The 4,870-nt window shown below is 35.5% G+C and overlaps 2 protein-coding genes across 4 annotated transcripts in view; one reads left to right on the top strand and one right to left on the bottom strand.

The window, feature by feature from the left end:
- Window positions 1-4,870, bottom strand: part of LOC107692232 (gastrula zinc finger protein XlCGF57.1-like) — a gene marked incomplete at its 3' end in the record, with an annotated part of 166,610 nt that overhangs the window by 119,167 nt on the left and 42,573 nt on the right. The gene's annotated exons all lie outside the window — the stretch shown is intronic.
- The window catches only part of LOC107692100 (gastrula zinc finger protein XlCGF8.2DB-like), a 56,207-nt gene that overhangs the window by 45,094 nt on the left and 6,243 nt on the right, over window positions 1-4,870 (top strand). The window contains exon 1 of one of the 3 annotated variants that reach the window (XM_016491023.1): window positions 3,974-4,007. The exons of the other annotated variants lie outside the window; for them this stretch is intronic. The gene's annotated coding sequence lies outside the window, so the exon portion shown is untranslated. Of the gene's footprint in view, window positions 1-3,973; window positions 4,008-4,870 lie in introns of those variants that run through there. 3 annotated transcript variants of the gene reach the window in all.

Genomic DNA, 4,870 nt, shown 5'->3' with positions numbered 1-4,870 from the left:
TTTGCATGTTTTTTTTTGTCTTTTTATCCTCATTCCAAATGATCAGAAAAGAGGAAACCAACAATAAAACAGGAGAAAGTGCTAAATTATTACTATACTATATAGTAGTAAAATGCATGTGAACAGTAGCCTACTTTTTGATCAGTTCATCAGTAATATTCAGGAAATAAAAGATATTGCCCTGCCACCCCCATCCCCGTTGGGCAAAGCATTCAGTTGTTCACGACACAGTTGTTTCACGATTGGCTAAAATCACCACATGAGAACAATCACGTGTGTTGCGTGTTTATTCTAATATTTTCAATTCCAATACTGCTCACAAATCTGTTTTTTTAACAGTAAAAGCTTTTTTACTGTAGTCAATGTTATTTTGAGTCACATTTATCAAAACGCACTGATAAAAACATCCTTCCACATATACTTTATAAGTATTTAAATAGTATATGTTTATGTTTAACTTTATTCTTGAACAGATGGCGCTGTATTAAGCAGTACATAAAAAGTGTTTCTGTTGCAATTTGTATTTGACAAATATTGCATTTTATTCACTTCATCTGTGATAAGAGTATGCAAATGATACCAATACTACTGATGTCTCTAGGAAATTATTTTTTTCCTAATATTTAACCATTGACTATAGCCAACCGGCGCCGACGCCACGTCACTGTCACGTGTGGCATCAAAGTACCGTGATAGCGTTTCGAGAGCAGCCGGCTGACTCAGCTGGCACAGCTTTTTCAGAGCGACTGCAGGAGTGCTGATGACGACACAGCTGTTTCATGATTGGCCAAATTCAACACATGACAAAAATGACGTTTGTTTCTAACATCTTCAATTCCAATACTGCTCACAAATCTGTTTTTAGAACAGTAAAAGCTTTTTTTTACTGTAGTTGCAATGTTATATTGAGTCACATTTAATAAAAAAACACTGAAAACAGCAAATATACCTCCACTTTATTGGTATTAAATAGTATATGTTTATGTTTAACTTTATTCTTGAACAGATGGCGCTGTATTAAGCAGTACATAAAAAGTGTTTCTGTTGCAATTTGTATTTGACAAATATTGCATTTTATTCACTTCATCTGTGATAAGAGTATGCAAATGATACCAATACTACTGATGTCTCTAGGAAATTATTTTTTTCCTAATATTTAACCATTGACTATAGCCATTCAACATTACAGTATAATAGAGAGCTATCAATTTTAGCATTTATTAGACTTAAAAAAATAACTTGATATAAGTGAACTTAAAACAATCTACACACAAACCCATTATCATAAATGTCATATTTAGCTAGCTGTGCCCTTCAGCAAGTAGGAAATATACAGAAATTGAATAAAGTTATCAAACACTAAAATCTAAATTAAATATAGAGGAATCCTTAAAGCTATAAAAGTTACCGATTTCCTCCTTTTTTTATTTCCCCCTTTGTTCTTTGATTAACAGACATCACAGCAGCTGGTTATTAGGTTGTTTTGGCTGCTATTACTTTAAGAGCTGCCGCTGCTGAACGTGACGCGGATCTGGCACGCATCATATTTTCTCTCAACTCTCTTTCTCTCAAGTCTCCACTAATGAGCTGACAAGTTGAATCGGGTGTGTTAGATGAGGGAGACAGTACTGGGCTGCTTCAGGACAGTTTTGAAAACCATTTCAGAGACATGTTCTTAAATGTGACTCAAATACGTACATGCATGCACCGTTTTAAGGCAGCTTTAATCGCCTTTTTGGTAACTTCATGACTTAACTGATGACATTCATGCACATAGTTTCTTTCGCACTTTGATATGAAATGATACAGTGCTCGCCGGCGCCTTTGTGCATGCAATTGAAGTCTCCTCAAACATCTCGTTTGTTGTTTGATGTTCTGCATCTAAATAAATGCAATTCTTCTCAAGGAAAAAAAGAGACAGAAGCAGCAGCTGTGAGTGGGGTGGCTCCGCCCCTGTGTAAACTGCGCTAAATATTTTTGGAAAAACTAGAAAAATTAATCGCCTGCGTTAACAAGCTAATTTTGACAGCGCTAAAAAAATAATTTAGAATTAGCCTAAATAACGTTATTTTCTGTAACATTAAACTCCAAATAAACTTCTGAATTGAAAACGCTGAAAACCATCTTTTTTTTTTTTTTCAAGTGAACTATGCAACAGTATCAAACAAAAACATTGAGGCTACAGTAAAAACAATTCAGTTTACACGTTTACAAGATATTATAATAATACACTTTAACATACCTGAATGTAAAGTAAATATTAACTGAATCGATCCATAAGTCAGTATTTTTATAAATGCTGACATTAAGCTGATCTAGCGTTTCTTCTCCTGAACTCTACGTGTGGGATCTTCTTCGCATTAAGACACAACAGAAATAGAAGGAACAAACTCTTTGATGCATTATTGAAATAACTTTTCTGTAGGCTGCACACACATTACATACATAATGCACAAGAGATATATGTCAGTTTGATGTCGTAATCTGCGTTTCAGTTGATGGGCAGTAAGTGAGTGTGTTAGTGTGTGCCAGCGCCAGTCGTGTTTCCACTGTCACATCCAGGGCTTGATCAGGCCTCCTCTGGGCCAGCAGACAGGGGCTTTTGGCCTGACCAATACCTTGGTCCAAAGCGGGCCAACTGGGGCTTGAGGAGTTTTCATGAACAAAGTTAATCTGAGGCCCTGTCCACACGAACGCGGTTATTTTTAAAACCGCATCTTTTTCTATGTGGTTTGGCCGTTCGTCCAAACGCAGCTCCAGGTCACTGAAACCGAACATTTTTGAAAACGCCTGCCAGGGTGAAGATTTTCAAAAACTCCGGTTGCAGTGTTATCGTGTAGACAGTGAAACTGTTGGTTTGGCATGCTCTTGACAGTGCTTCATAGCATGCGTTTGCGTTTTCATGTGGACGGAGATTTTTTTTCAAATGGAAGAAGGAAAAACTCAGTTTATAAAAATACCCGTGTACATGTGGACATGGCCTGAGTCAGAAGTTTGGACATTTCCCATGTTCTCCCATTTAAGACATTAAAAACTATTTTCATCTTAATTTTGAACTAAAACTCTAGAGCATTTTATCGATCCTGCAACATTTCTGTGGCGGAAGAAGACTGTTAAATCTGTCAATTATTTCTTCAATTAAATGATTAGTCAAATTTAGGTAAGGAATAATTGATGACGGGCTGCCGAATTATTATAAAATAATGCAATTTGCATCGTGGCCGTTACGCCTTAGGTGTGCATTATTATCTAATAATTCAAGGGACCGGAGTCAATTATTCCACTTATTCTATGGTTACCAGACCTCAAGACATAGATCAGATGATATATTTCAAGGCATTCATCTGGTTTTTGTCCTTAAAACGCTTTTGTGTGTAGGATTATTTCTTACGCATCTCATCCAATGCCTCCATTGCTAATTACAAAATGTAATTTTAGACCTAGTAAAGGAGGCTTGAGCCATTGATAGCAGACTAATGCAGTTAATAACTAAGTTATATGAGAGAAACGGAGATTAAGCATGTGAATTACCTGAGTCTGTGTGTCTCTCAACAATGTTCAGCAGCAACGTCTACTAATACTGAACGTTTGTTCTTCAAGAACAGCGCCGTTGTTACCTCGCTTGTGAGAAATGTCATGTAGCTTTTAAGTTGCTAAACTATTTTACTGATAAAATGTTTCTGTGTTGTATGTATGCGTCTTTAAGGAGAAATAAGATATATTCCGTAAAATATTCCGTACATAATAAAATTTTATTTTGTGGCAAAAACATGGAAATGATCTGTCTTATTGATCCTATTTTTCACTATATTTATTTGTTTGGCCAGTGCTGTTGTGGGTTTTGGTTATTTTGCTGTTTTAGGCTGTAAGGAACTTTGAAATAACTGAAATCATTTGGCGAAGTGATATGGACAAATGCGGTGAAGTACGGTCATAATGCGGTCAAGAGCTGCTTGGAGACTGAAGACTGTTACCATGTTGCCTTGTGACTTGTTAAAATAGTCACGGTAAATACCTCAAATATTTGGGGCAGTCTACACAAAAAAGTAAATTTTTAGATTAAAAAGTTATGAAATGTTTTAGAGGTAGAAATGTGTGTAAAAGTGCAAAATGTCAACATTTTAAACCAGTTGTTAAACAGATTAAAGTTAGTTCACCCAAAAATGAAAAAAAATAAATAAAAATACATTATTTACTCACTAGGCGTCCTAGGTGTATATGACTTTGTTTTTTTTTTTCAGACGAATCCAATTGGAGTTATATAAAAAAATGTCCTGGCTCTTCCAAGCTTTATAATGGCAGTAAAAGGTGGTCGAGATTTTGAAGCCCGAAAAACGGCGTCCATTCATCATAAAAAGTGCTCCACATAACTCCAGGGGTTAATAAAGGCCTTCTGAAGCGAATTGATGCATTTTTGTAAGAAAAATATCCATATTTAAAACCTTATAAACCATAATCTCTAGTTTCTGTTAACTGTCATGCTTGATACAGCTTTCTAAAAATGTGACGGTCAAGTTAAAAGTTAAACTTTAAAAACAAAATGCATCCCAAGAACTTAATTTTTTCCCCTCTGAAATTCATCTAATCTTTTTAACCACAAAAACATTCTTTGTGAACCTGCCCTTGATCTGCACTTCATCACTTTTAAGAAACACAAATCACTTGCATATAATTGACGTCGTGTTACCTTATTTCAACAATTTCTTCAGCTTTGGAGGGTAACACATTTTCTTACACTGTTGTTTCCCTTGCCGGCTCCCTGTAGTCTATCATTAACAACAAATTTTATCATGACCTCGATATGATATAGTTTATCACCCTGCTCTATGTGAAGTAGTTTTATTAGGGTCTGTCTTATTTTGTTTAAATT

Source organism: Sinocyclocheilus anshuiensis, unplaced genomic scaffold, assembly GCF_001515605.1.
Source record: "Sinocyclocheilus anshuiensis isolate Anshui unplaced genomic scaffold, SAMN03320099.WGS_v1.1 scaffold998, whole genome shotgun sequence".
In the NCBI taxonomy this organism is placed as follows: domain Eukaryota; kingdom Metazoa; phylum Chordata; class Actinopteri; order Cypriniformes; family Cyprinidae; genus Sinocyclocheilus; species Sinocyclocheilus anshuiensis.
The sequence above is the reverse complement of the archived record's forward strand: the minus strand, read 5'-3'. Positions and strand labels throughout refer to the sequence as shown.